The 15,363-nt window shown below is 35.4% G+C and overlaps 1 protein-coding gene across 2 annotated transcripts in view; it reads right to left on the reverse strand.

The window, feature by feature from the left end:
* The window catches only part of LOC118262489 (hormone receptor 4), a 98,797-nt gene that overhangs the window by 58,723 nt on the left and 24,711 nt on the right, over nt 1-15,363 (reverse strand). The gene's annotated exons all lie outside the window — the stretch shown is intronic.

A 15,363-nucleotide genomic window follows, 5' to 3' on the forward strand; every position in this document is an offset into this window, starting at 1 on the left:
TGTACTAGCATGCGTCCGGCTCTTAGCTTCGCGGTGTCATCACTTGTTGGCGTGTTAGGATCCCATGGAAACAAAAGCCAATTGCATGTTTATAACATAAGTTTTATGTATAAAAATACCAAATTTCTACTTTCCAGGCTGGTCTAAGTTTGAATTATTTTTTCTGAGTTTTCATCAAGATATAAAATAAAGGCAGCAAACATTAATTACATGCCATGTATCAATTAAAAATAAATATTACAATAAAATAACCATAAACGTAAATAAACATAGCATTTACAAGTCGAGAGTATTTCTATAAATAGCTGCCCGACGATAATAACGTAATTTAACTCAGAATCCTGTATAAACAAGAAGGGAGTGTTTGGAGGCTTTATATTGGGCTTCGTCTAGGGTGGCGAAGGCGGCGGCGCGTTGCCATGACGACGCTGCAGCCCGACGACGCACCGACCCAGTTCCGCCCGCCCAAATGTTAATGACCTCCAAAACCCAGGTCGAAGTTCACGCGTTACACGGGTAAGGGATCTATCCAAGTACCCCATGGACGCTTTACGGGTCACACCATGTATTGATCGTCTGATTATAAGATTCAATCTAGGTTAGATACAATGTATGTACGTTTCTTATGGAAATTCTTTAAATTATATTTTCGGCTCTCGGACGAAATTAAATGCATATTTTGTTTCATGTTTTGTCTTCACATTTGTTTATTGGACGAGCACGTCCATTTATTAGTTGTTGTCATTAATGATGGTTGCTGTTAAATAAAAATACGTTGAGGTTTATTGTTTAAATGTTGTTGACTTGCGGGGAGAAGATCGTTAGTATGTCTGCGTGTGTAAATAAACTGCCCTTTGTGAGTTTGTGTGTGGAGTGGACGTAGGTTGCCGCGAAGGCGCGACGCCTCTTGAAGCGAGTGAGTTCTTGGGTTACTTATTGTTACATCTTCAGGTCAGGTCGACAGCCTAGCGTGGGGCTAATAACCTGGACGGTGTAGTGGACAATTTTATTATGTTTGTGTAAAGAAAATTATTCTGTTCTGATTATTTAATTCTATTCGTTGCTTTTTTAGCTTTTATATTTTGAATTATAGACGAAGTTCATATCTGAAGTAGACAATAAAATACCATACTATTAATGTTCAATAATATAGATATAATGGAAATAAATAAAACTTTTGATTACATGTCACTTTCAATAGATACATTCTATTACCTACTACAATGTTATGAAAGGTATTCAACTAAAAGTGAATTTGATATAACGCCATATAAAATACATGAGCAAAGTAGCCATAAACTATCCAATATCCTTTACCATAAGACATCTAAATTAAAACTTAACACGTACAAAATACATGTGTCGCACACATGTTAGCGAATTCCTAGTTGAGTTGCTTAGGTATAGATGGAACAGAAAGGAAATTGCAAATAATTTTAGCTCATTACAACGACTGCGCCTAGACTGGGGTGTGCTAGTGTGTGTGTGTACGTACACGCGATCTACGCAATTACACGTAAAGAATAGTGACAACACACACAGAGGCGAGTGTAATCGAAGGACTACTCCGCGTCGCATGCATTTACAGCCAGCTAGGGTCGCTAGCGCATTTACTATGCAGTTTCAAATTGTATTTGTATGGAAAATACATATTTTTGATAACTTTTTTTTTCATATCGTATCCAGATTCTATTAATTTATTTGTCGTTTAGTAATTACTAATATAATAATAATACTTTGAGACTTCAACCTGACTTAACAGTCACTCTTGCGACCACTTGACAAACGAAACACTTTGATATAAGCTGACAATTTTTATGAATACCCGAAAGTAATCATGTATCGGAGTTAGATATGTAGATACAAGATGTGAAACTTAACCAAGAGCATTCATAAAAACTACTCAATATAAGTACGGTATTGTGTAAGTTCTTAAGTACAGTATTGTATATCCGTTGTCAACCCTGCGATGCGCTGCGCCGGAGTCGCACAGTCGTAACTCATACACGCACATTACGCGGTACCCGCTAGTACTTCCATCTATTTCGTGATGCAATGCACTCTTGCGCACAGTTTTACGATGATCAACGTTATAAGTTTACTATTTATTAAGTTTAATCGATTTTAGCCTTAGTTATGCTACGTAATCGTACTAAACATATTCATGATGATGGGCTTTAGCATGCCATTCCATGAATTTATGACAAAATGTGTAACAAATTATCGTGTGGCCAATCCTTTAGTAACGGATTTCGGATTAAAATATTCATAATTTGTAGTAAAAATACCACTGGAGCTTTATTAATAACTTCAAAATAGGTGGGTTCAGCATTGAAAATATGAGCTCACAAGAGGGTCGTATTGTTTTATTCACGCACCCTTACATTGGTGCGGGTAAGTTAAAACACAAATTTTCTGTCCCATTGGTCCGCTAACACTTCAATACCGCAAGTGTTTGTGCGTTCTCTTTGGACGTCCGTCGTTGTCGGTAGGGTGCCTAATGGAACGTGCTCACGTGCTCGTTTTAACGAACCGATAAATCTCAGTGCTTCGTTGTCGAGCAAGGTGCTTATATTCACTTTATAGCACACTGTAAAACTTGTTAGTTCACATTAATCCTTTGACGGATGTAAAGATAGTACCTACACGTGCAACAATGGACGAAACCACTTCATATGAAATCAATACAAACAGACAAATACGATAATAGACCTGAGTATGAGTAATGTCAGTGAAATAGTACACCAAAGCGTGGGGTCACTTCCTATCCATGCGGTTAAAGTAAAACAAAACTTTTCAGCCAGATGAAATAACAAAGCATTGAGTAATCAAGTAGTCACAGACTAAGAATACTAAGATTCGAAACAGCTCATAGATCAAAACAGACTGTAATGTTCTTTGACCTAAAAAAGCTAAATTAAAAGAGGTTTTCTTTTAGCTGGTATAAAAGGGTATTTGAAAGCAACGTGGCTTGTAGCATGAAAAGCTTGTATGTGTCCTTTAACAAGTCAGTACTTGGCTGGTGTAGGGCGCGAAGCGGGGGCGGCGCCTATTCCTAGCGCGAAACTAGGCCGGCCGCCGACCGCTGGTGTATGGCCCAAGCTTTAGGAGAAAAGCGTGGATAGCTGCAAGGTTGTTATCGAGTAGGCGTAGGGTGGATTTTGAAAATTTTGTAGAATATAAATTTTAACGATTTTTAAGAAATGTAGTGTTACAGAACTAGATGTTAAATCTATTTCACAACAAATAATACTTTTAAGCGTATGTAAGCTTCCATGATTGTTTTCAATGCATACACATGATCGAAAAAAACAAATTTTAATGAAACAAATAAATTTTTAGTGTTTTCATTTACGACGAGTGCAGATTTAAGAGATTTATTGTCATAACAAGAGAGATTTACAGAACTCAAAATTTACGATCAGGCTTTACTTGCAATTGCTTTTATAAATGTTTTTTAAATATACATAATATAAGTTATCATGCATAACGTTTGAAACGTTATTTTACTTGTTTGATAAACTTTGTGTGCAATGTTTTTATATTTCACACACGGTGATGGAAAGCCGTTTAGGTTGCAATGAGTCGTACTGACATGCAGGTTAACAAGTACCGTATTTTTTAATTTAAAATTAAGGTATGGTTTTAAATATGCAGTAAAGGATGAACAGCCTTGATTAAAAAAATATTAAGATTTTTGTGATGTCACATGGCCTTATACAAGTACCTTCAACTTGAACTACGCGAAACGCCTGTAGCTTGGACCATACCACGTTTTAAACTCCGGACGCATGCAGTGCCAACACAAAAATTGCTTCTCAGAAAAGAGGTTCAAGAATCAAGATCTATGTCGTTTGAGAAGACTTAAATATCAGATCCTCTTCCTAATTTATTTGTGTCAGCTAAAATAAAACGATACACTGATGGAAGATGTTTGTTTGTGTGTATTAAGGTTACCAGGAACCATCACACCGATTGTTTATTTTTTAATTTGTGCCATTTTTATTATTGTTCGCTGGGCCATGTGGCTCGTGTTTCTTACGGCGGGGAAAGAAGTGTTTCAGATTTTATATTAACGATACGCTACGTCATGATACGGTACTTACAAATACACGCAGAAATTAAAAGTTACTTTGTTACTGCATTTGTTGTTTTAAGCGTTAGTTAAGTTTGGCAATTGGTGTAAGATAAAACTAGAACTAGAAAGCTGTTAAAAAAATATCGAAAACCAAAAATAAAGAAAACCTGACAATTTATAGGCAATATAATTTAGATGCTTGATGTTAATACAGTTAAAAACAGCCAACATAAATGTTAGCTAGTGAGATACTATTGTTAAAAAATAAGTTTGATTTAAACACTTCATCACACATAGTTCATTCCTGATGATTCTGTAAGTAATTCCATCATCATGCTGACTTGCAATCAACAACAGTTATTAAGGAACTACAATTACCAGCCTCGTTTTTTACGAAATAATGTAACGACGTATTCCAAGAAAACAAGTACCGAGCACCGAACCAACCACCGAAGTAATGGTGGCATGCAACTTGTAATATTTTTAATACAAGGTCAAGTATCCTGACCTAATGTAGTATCCACTATCGACCTAGTCTCAACGACCTTGGGTACAATCGTGATTCTACCAGTTGGAATTAAACTGTATTACAACTCAACACAACAACATTGTAATAACTGCACATTTTTTTATTTGCTTGCTGCGTTAATAAAGCATTCCAATTACTCAGTAAGTGCAATATGCATTAAGGTCTGTGACCTGACCTCATCCGCGTAACGTGGCCTTACAGCGTAATGAAAACTGCGCAAACACAAACGGAGCTAGCCAATTACATTCTCGTGCGTTAATTTCAAACAACCAATGGAGTCGCTTCTATCATACATAGCGCCAATAGGAATCGTTCAAAGAATTAACAAAACTTTTTATTATAATTTGCACTGCAACTATAAAGTCCTATTGTGCATAAAGTAGTACGTTTTAATTAACCATTAGACAGTTAGATACTTATGTTTTATCATTGATTTTATTGTTAGAAAATCAATGCGTGGCCTTTAATTTACTATGAGATAAATCATGTTGCCAAGATAAGAATCTAAGCTGAAGTTTTAGATAAAATCAGTCGGTTTCAAAGGAAGTGGGCTTACAGTGAGTTGTTCAAAAGTTATTGTAAATTTGTATTAAGATATTCTAAGATTTATACTACAAATTCATATTTTAAACAGGTACATATTGCGTTTGCATTTGTGTAAGCTTTTTCAACCATATACGATGTGAAGGTTATCATTGTACACAGTTTTGACCATGATTTCAAATTGTAACATTGATTATTATGAGATACAAACCTGTCTATTTAGTGTAGTAGACTTTAATGGAAAAAATAAAAAAAATAACCTAACTTTAAAAGCGTTTTAATTTCTTTACCTAGTTTAAATTTTGCAGTGAATTTTCATACATTACATAAATGTTTTAATAGTATTAAAAGAAAGTTACGCTTGACAAGCAGAATTAACGAGGTTTTAGATCTATATGTAATATAATAATTTGCTGTAAATTATTTACTGTGAGCTTTTATAATGCTAAATGATTGAAATATGCTCTGTTTGTAAAATAAACTTAGTACTCGTGTAAATGTTAAGGTCTTTTGAAAATAATAACATCGTACTATTTTACGCGTGTAGTTTTTTGACTATTATTTTAGCTGGCGTTACTTTCCAAGATAAAGCTCATTAGACGCAGACTTTGACGAATGAAAACATTTCGATTCAAACATGAGCGTGTAACTATTGTCTTGAGTATTGACTAGCACACCAGCTAGATCGCCGGTAATGCCAGTATTATTGCGAAACGTCCGCATTCGTTATAGTGCTCTCCGCAGATGATCTATGGAGCGCGAACAAGATACGCAACTGAACCACATTTCGCTTGCACTTTCGAAAGTAAGTCTTTGTTTTCACTCGGTAGCGGTAATTTATAGTAATGAGGAGAGATCATTGTACGCACTTTTGTAAATCGTTTGAGTGAAGTCTCCCCGTATTTGGCGGTAGGCCAATTGTCGCACATTACTTTTTGATTTAATGGTTTATGGTGAAGTTTTGATTTTAATTAGCTGCCGTTTAGTATAATGCTTGAGATGCGATAAAATGTGGTCGGTTTTACGTCATGAGGTTGCAATTTAATTCAGAATACTTTTTGTCACACATCTGGTTAGGTATTTATATTGTACTTGCAATTTTTAAAATGGTTTCTCCAATTGATAAAATTTTATTGTTCGTTATTATTATACTAAAATAATAAAAGAAATATAGTTTCTCTAGAAAATCAGTTAATTATATTTTGTTAAGTAATCTATCAAAGTTCTTGTGGCGTATGCTTCCTACAAGTAGCTTGTTATAAGAACGTATGATTTGTAACAATTTAATGCAGGTGTTAAAACCTTGGCAGTTGTAAACACACTTTCACTAAAATACGTTCGACTGCGGGAACAAATGGACACACGGAATATAGGGCAGAACACATTGACTCACTCGAATGTAAAACTACGAAGACAGTACAAGAGCTACGTAGTATTCTTCAGTTTTAAAATGATGTATAGATAGCCTTGAGTATGTATTACTTTTACTACCTTACTATCCCTGTGATATGTGGATCAATGCAGGTCCACAAAAATAAGTAATATCTACATCTACATTGAAGTATGGAAGTGGGCGGTTTCCGTGCCTCGAAGAGCACATAAAACTGACAATTCAAGTTATCAAACGACGATCTATGATATGCCGCAATGTGCACGTCTGTCTACCCTTTCGGAAATAAAAGGCGTGATGTTGCACGATCTATGGTATGACAATTGTTTAGAGCCGACAAACGCTGAAGAAATCTAAGCGGTTGACATGTCTTCTACTGAAATGAGTTCTGTCAGGTACATTGTAGTAGCGTAAAATCCTGGTTTCCAGCTGAAGTTGTTTAAGATTCCGAACTGACCCACTTGGGGAAAAGCCAGGAGAAAGAAAGAACCTTGAACACTGACACTGATGTTTATCATCTATTTTTCAAAAATATAGGTAATCAGTTTAATAGTGTTACCGCATTTAAAAGAAGTGAGTGTACATACATTTCTGTGTCATCTTATCGCGAATATATCCTTCGTATTTTTACCAGAAGATATAGTTTAGTTGTAAATAGAGTCACGGCCGGTTGTCGATCTCCTAATTTGATGGTCACTCGTTTATCATTGCTTTATACGCGTTACCTTGAGATGATAAAACAGTTGGTATTATAGTTTAAATATATCATAACAACAACATTAGAATATATCTACATATGGATTTTGTAATGTTACTTCGATTCACCGAGAGTCTACCGACATGCAGATTATAGCAACACGTTCTCAAGGTTAAGCGAATTATACAACTACCCACAATATAACTTAAATAAGAATGATATTCATAAAAAAAGTATTTTAATTTTACGTTTGATATGAAAATTGGCAAATATATGGAGTGTTTACACAGGCCACGGTCTCGGGCTCGAACTTGTCCGATTTTTATTGCGAGTTTAAAGAAGCGAGCGAACTTGCCCCAGTGACCACGGGTAGCGGTTGATATAAATATAATACATAGGCCCACGTCCAATAATAGAATTGGTCGGTGGCACATTGCCGCCGCTCTACGATCCAAAGCCCAAATTCCTAACTATAGTTACCAACTCCTTCGTTGCTAGTCGATATGCAGCTACGATGCACTTTGACATTTCAAAAATGGAATGATATTTCCAAGCGATTCGTTATCTGTGTAGTCAAAACAATCTCAACTAAGTACCTCTATTTGCTTTGTCCATTGTGTAACCTTTGTTTATGCGGTGTCCAAAAGAATGTTTGCTAGAATATGTAGAAACTGAAGTGGATAGCACAAAGTCTTTCCTGTTAACCTATTTCTGTCTGTACCTGCGCAGTATGCATCGGTTCCTCCCAAGGAGTGTGCATTTGACATTTTCTTGTTGAAAAGTGCACGGATCATAGAAGTAGTTGCGTGGTGTGCGGGGCGTGGAGGTGAGGGGGGCGTTCGCCGGTTCGCGCGCTGTAACCTACATACCGGTCAACACTCCGGCTCAGTCAACACTCGCTACAGGGACGTTTGGTGTGTTTGATGAGCAAGTCCACTTGTACAAGTAACTTAGGTGAGTTCTAGTCGGAGAGTAAAATAACTTAGTAGGTACAATTTGACTACCAGATAAAATTATGTCTAGTTAATATTTACTATCTAATGGGTTATAAGTATATAGAATAGTACTTTTAAAAAAGATATAAAATCCAACAAACCATAAGCCAAATTACCTGTAGTCTTTCATTTTGATGGAAATTTTAGACCATCGCAGTAAGTCGTGTAGGTCCGATTTCTGAATAATAAATCGAACTTACCTGAAACAAAAAGCATTGCTTGGTGAAATGATCAAAACAAATAGTCGTTTCCGCATAAATTTAATAACCATGCCAATGACCGTAAAATTTGTTAAAACTTAACATCTGTTTACACAGTCATAATTTTTTGACACAAATATACTGTATGAGTGTGTAACCTACTAAATTAGTATTAATTGGAGTGTTTCATTGTGTGACTAACATTGTGTTAATCTAATACAGTGAATAATCTTTAACTGAAAATAACGTGCAAGTATTCGTGCCAGTTACTGGCGCGAGTCGCAGCGTGAAGTAAACAGACTAATGCCAGCATTAGATGCGACTAGACAAGGCCATAGCTATCAGTGAAATGTCGAGAAGGAAAGAGATGGATACATAAAGTATTTATTGCACACATAACAACACTACAAGTGCAATTCACGCACACTCATACAACTTTTCTATTTCTATTACATGGTCTAGGGTTGACTACTGGTATTAATAAAAACGGTTAAACTTACTTACTACGTCAATTTATGTTATTAGTATTAATTTGTAAACGAAAAATCTTGGAGATAGCAAATACGTTAAAGTGTGTCACGGGCACAAATATACTCCACGAGATTACATTGCCAGTATTGCAAATTAAGACATAAAACAAATGATTGAAATTCTTGAATTATTTCGCTGTTCCGTGGTTATAACTTGGTTTTATGTAAATGCCATGACACGAAACGACCTCGAAACAAACCTTTACAACTATATAGCTTTATTTATAGACTTCCTGATTTCTTCTAGCATTTCAACTGTCTGAAATTGTAAAAACAATTACATGTACTGAAAAGAAAGTATATTTTTGCATAACAATAATTTTCAACGACCCGTGAAAGTCAGACACTGCTAATAATACTGATTAAAGCAGGAAAAGGTGTTTCACCATCTAGGTCGGTTAAGGAGGTTACCGACTATCTTCAGGAATTGGGTGAGCGAGTGTATAATGCGCACTTGATATACAAAATACCTATCTTGATAACGATAAGCGTTCCGAACTTGCTAGTTGCGACAGACTGTCCTAGAACCCGGTTTGAACTCGAGTACCCTCAATAGCGCAGCCCAAATTTTTATAATAATTCACCGTATCAATGTATTGCGCATGATTGTTATTACAAGTACACCATAGTGGCGATCACGGATGCGGTAGTGGCTAAGTATGGGCTGGGTCGAAGTGGAGTGGTTGCCCAATCGCAGTCACGTGACCGACGTCGTGCCCTAGCAGGTGCTAGCACACCTTGTACACCACCACCACACCACGCAGATATACACCGCGAGGGTGATTACTGATTACTCCTTATTATACAAATACATAAATATTAATAAAATCATTATTTCTCACCGAATGTTTCTAATTTACAACTAAAATAAAGCTGTAAAATTTTTATGTGTTTCATGTAATTACAGTCTATATTCTAAGCCATTAGCGTTTTAAAATAGATATTCTCCGAAGTCTTATGAAACTATTGAAATAAAAGATTTCTTTAATTTTTATATTCTTCGTCAGGAAATTATGTTTTTGAATTGTGAAAGACAGTGTGTACCAACTCCCGATGATATCATCCATATCCTAAATTTTGAATATTTATGCAATCTAATCTCCGAATAGGTTAATTAAACATGACTAATATAGCTGAACACGGAAAACTGATGTGTTCACTATAGGAAAAAGCGTTACAGTAAAAACAATGTTTTAGTGACGAAACTGTCAAAATAAATAAACCTAATGAAAGTTTCTCATGACTTCTATGGATTCAAATATGGTGTCCTAAATCGCTGTTATCAACGGAACGTTATTCAAAATTACTTTATTTTGATTTCATGAAAGGAAAGTACAAATGCCCGTTAATTGTGTCCGACGCCGCGATAGCCACACCCTCTATTATTATGGAATTATTATAGTAAAAACAGCTGTCGAAAACTAGGAGTACTTGGAATAACAGGATTCATTTTACGCTACATTAAATATTAAGTTCCAGTTCCCACTTCTGGTTAAGTTTCAGTTAGTCTAATTAGCGGTTAACTGAATCTTAATTAGAGGAACTTATTCTTACTATGAAGCGTTGATTAAATATTATGTTCTATCTATGTACTAATACAAATTGTTAATTCCGTTTAAAAAACTGGAAGGTCAGTTGCACCTGCACAGTTTACTAAGCGGAACTAGCGGTTCTTGTATTAGAACAATAGTTGAATAACGAAGTTCAAAACTATATTAACTTCTATATATATATATGGGCAAACGACCACTTGTATGGAAGGAAGGATCACTTGATGGTAAGCGATCAGCGCCGCCGATGGATACCCGCAATACCAGAGGTGACACAGGTACCGGCCTTTTAAAAAGGAATACGCCCTTTTCTTGAAGGTTTGAATAATCACAAACATCAGTTCAATATTCACTTTCTGTTTTAAATGAAAAATTTAAAATAACGAAACATTATCTGAAAGTTACATGTTTTAATCTCAAATGCGTTTAAAAATGTTTCTGTGTACAAACGCCTTCAAATTACAAAGATACGAGTCTTGAGAGCCATTAAGAGACCAGGCTTAGTACCTTCTTACAAGTAGATACCAATGTTTAAGTGTATGCAATATTTGAACACCATTTGTTACAGTTTTCATCTATGTGTTCCTTGCACACAGTTCCCATAGAAATGGGGATATCTTGATGGATTGGGCTCTTGATGCCGAAACACGATAGTATCCACTGTAGAAAGTATCAGGTACTGAAATCTTAGGATTCATACATTGTGAGCCTTACAGGTGTGTGAATAAGATACGTTTCTGAAAGGAAAAAAAAAAGAAAATAAAAGGCAAAACATTGAAAAGAAATTCCAGGAAAATGTTTATTTTAAGAATGCTCGAATTTAACTGTCTCGCACACAGTCTGTTCCCGTTCATTCATTCTCTGTGTCACAATACGACTATTTCGTAATTGAAACTATAAAAAATATAGCCGGAGTCGTCTGCGGGCTCACTGAGTCAACATAATAATATTTTATGACGCTTCGACTCATCTGAAAGCGATGCACGCTAACCTTTGGGAAGTGTTGTGTATGGAGCAACAACGCCGGACGCCCTATATTCACATTTCGGTCTGCCGGCTGGCAAATTGCCCAAAAATAATTAGTCATCATACGCTCAACTCCTTAGTCGCGATCCTAGGATAGGACGATTCTTAGAACATGTTACGGTTTCAGCAACCACAAAGCATCTATTGGACTTCGAATGAAATATGAAAATGGGACATTTATGTGGGTTATTAAATTCTGAGTATTCTCAGACTTAAGTAGTGCACACTGTAAGTTTTGAGTACTGATGTAAATTACTATCTTGGCTGACAATAATTTGTGAGTGGAAATAACCCAGTCATCAGATAATCCCTGGTGCACCTACTTTTACTGGAACGAATTGCAAATATAAATCAAGGCTAAGTATAATGTGAGATAAGATTGTCTACCGTAACATTAATTTGCACTATATAAATAGCGTAATTAAAAACATTGTTCCTTTCGATGGAATGTTTAGATAACTGAATGCGACTGCCATCTAGCGCCGAATTGCCGAACTTACGATTGCGCCGCTCGCCGCTAGGTGGCGTATTTGATTGTACTATGGTCGACGACTAAATTGAAATTACTTTAGATGCATAAATCCCATTAAATCACATTTATGACCCCTCAATTATTATCATAAAAAAATATAAAATTTATAAAAAGTATAAAATGACTTTTTAATATTTTTTACTTAATACTTGAGAACTTATTTCAATTGGTAATTACCAATTATATAAAAATAAAAGATTTTAAAAATAAAGAACGTACACCTAAATCCTACTTAAAAGAAAACTGGGATGAATAAGACATTTCAGTCTGCATACAAAAGTAGTTTATCGTTGCTACGCAAACTTCGTAGCAAGTGCTACGGCGTAGGCATCCGACCGAAAATGCCCGAAGAATTTCATTTAACGTTAAAGTTAGCTGTAGACGGTTACGGGTAATAAAATATATTTCCGTAATTAGCAAGTTGATAAATTAGCAAATAGTTTTGATGTATTAAGTTGCTTATTAGTTTAAAATTATGACTTTATTTACGGTTTACACACGCGTGGTCAGTATCGTGTAGCGTTTACAAACAATTAAATGTTTCCGGCTATAACACATTGCTCTCGTTCAAGGTTATTGTTGTTTAATTTGATATTTTGTTTACATAATTAGGCGTTATAATATTAACAGTAACAGTTTCTAAGTTCAAGATATCGAATGTTTATAGAAAGTAGATTTATTATACCTTTATGTTCTAAAATGATACAATGTTGTAATCTTAAAAATATATTTTCATTTCGTTCGGCTACAATTTTCAGCCATAGTATCGTATAAAATAGTAATTATTAATTCAGTACCAAGTCCTTGGCTTTACGACGAACTCAACACCTTAATACTCAAACGCCACTTAACTTTGAAACGTTCTTAAAAGCATTCCTTCAGCGAGTCACATTAAAGTGGCGGACATTAGACTAAAGTAGAGTAACAATTCACTAACTTCAAGTTAATACTAAACAAAAACAAATATGAAAAGTCCACTTCAACAAGATTACAAGATCTAGTGTTCATAACAAAATTGAATAAATATAAGTCTTTTGTCCTTGACGCAGAGTGCAATATTATGTTGAAAAGTTCAGACACAAACAAGTGCATGTAGATTGTGCATAGTACGTATGTATAGCGTCTCCTCCCTCTCCAATAGCATAATTGAACTTCACGTAAATATTGCGAATGTGTGTGTGTGTATGTGCATAGTACGGACTAGGCACACTGACTTAGGTCTCAGTGCGGCTGCACCGAGCTATGTTGGGGTAGGTCCGTGCTACGAGAGTAACTGAATTCGTACGAAATTTGAAACGCGAAGAATTCGTCATTATGTTTTGATTGTAGAGAGGTCGTGTTCCGCGGAATGTTATGTTCGCTGGTCCATGTAAAATATATTTTGGAAATCTGTTGTATTAGATAATATTTTCATGTGTTTTATTGCTTTTCATATAGTAAAAATATAAAAGAAACATATTATTTTATACTCGTATTTTCTCAATAGTCTCTCAAAGATTTTATCAATAGTCTCAGATGACGTAAGTATCGACTCAAATAAAGTATTTTTCCAATGGTTTGAAAAGGATTCCAAGTTTATTGTATGGCTTTAATTTAAATGAAATTGCATTTTTTTGCATATTTGTCATGAATTTTCTTTTAAAACTTTACTTCAATATTTAACTGAAACTAAATATTAATTATACTTATTTAAAGGAGAAATGTAATACCTAACAAATTTTCAATAAGTAAGACAAGTTTATTGACCGAAACAGTCATTGATATAATTTATCAAAGCATTTCTGTTGATTGACACATCAACCGTCCTTCACCCTTGTGACCATTTCATTTTATATTTCAATAAAATGGAACTGAGGTCACAGAGAGTACTTATATTATACAAATTGTATCGGAGGTAAACATTGCACACACCGCTCGTATAGATTGTCAACAGTGCACTACATGGACGGGGCGGTCGGCGCTGTGTGCGTGCGTGGCCGTCCAGACGTCTATCTAGATAGCTAGATCTAGATGTGGGTGCATCGGTGCAGTGTTGGCGTAGGTCCTGGGGGGTAGGTCGGGCACCACCCACCGCCCTCCACTGCCAATAACTACCATCACGTAATCAAACGCTCGGAGTGGGATGCGCCTGCTATGGGACTCGACTTTATTTTTCACAATAATTAGTTTTTGTTGTTCATTCGACGTGTTGTTTCATTTAAAATGACGTCTTGTTTGGAAAATATTGGCAGTGGAATGGAGTCGGGATCATGAATTAAATCGTGATGGTCTGCTGTGCAGTTTGTTCGCTGTTTCTGTTGTAACAAGATTATTGTGAGCAGATATGGTGTTATTGCTTACAGAAAATTTATTTTATTTTATTTTACAATTTTATTATACTAATATGTTTGTTAGTTTTGTTGAATTGGAACATGCAATGCTTATTTAACATAAAAAAAACTGGTCTCTTGAAAAATGTCTCAATTCTTTATGAAGCATGTACGAGTATCAATTACCTAGAGAATATTGGTTTTACAGTATCCCGCTGTAAATTGTACCGAGTATTTCATGTAGGTTTCTATCCCGAGCTCACGTTACCCTGTTATTCTAGAAATTTTCTTGTTCGTGTCTTCACCACCTACTTGAACATCCTACGCAAGGAACGTCGTTATATGAAGTACTTGTTATATTCTACTATAAATAATATTACACATTATACCACAAAAGAGATCGTTAAAGGTTTTCGCCTCAACCACTTTTTGCAAATTATTTTGACTATCCCATTAAATACGTCTGGTCTGCCTGGTTCTTAAGATGACGAATGCAAAGGACCAAAAATTCACATTGTTGCATAGTTGTCACTAAAGTCACTACATTAAATTTACATAATACGTGTAATTCCACATTTCTAAAATATACATCTTGCCCTATCCCTAACCCTCGTCTGGTTATTTGTAAAACAGTTTGTAGCAACCCTTGATACACGAAGTGAGGTACCACTCAGCTAAGATTTGTCTAGTTTACTCTAGAGAATGTATCAGCCTTGAATATTTAATTTAGAAGGATTTCTCTCGAGCTGGCGCAATGTTTTCAATATCCCTACCGATATATTGTATAGTCAACTGACAACTATTCAGATTCAATGCTATCGAGGAAATGTCTTTATTACGTTTTGTATAAAATAGTTCTTCGCGAAATGGTACAAATGGTACATTGCAATAAACTGACTAATCATCGTAAAATAATAATTAATCCCTATCCATAATAACCAATCCCTATCCATATCTAAACCAATATTTTTACAGGAAAATATT

Source organism: Spodoptera frugiperda, chromosome 12, assembly GCF_023101765.2.
Source record: "Spodoptera frugiperda isolate SF20-4 chromosome 12, AGI-APGP_CSIRO_Sfru_2.0, whole genome shotgun sequence".
NCBI lineage: Eukaryota > Metazoa > Arthropoda > Insecta > Lepidoptera > Noctuidae > Spodoptera > Spodoptera frugiperda.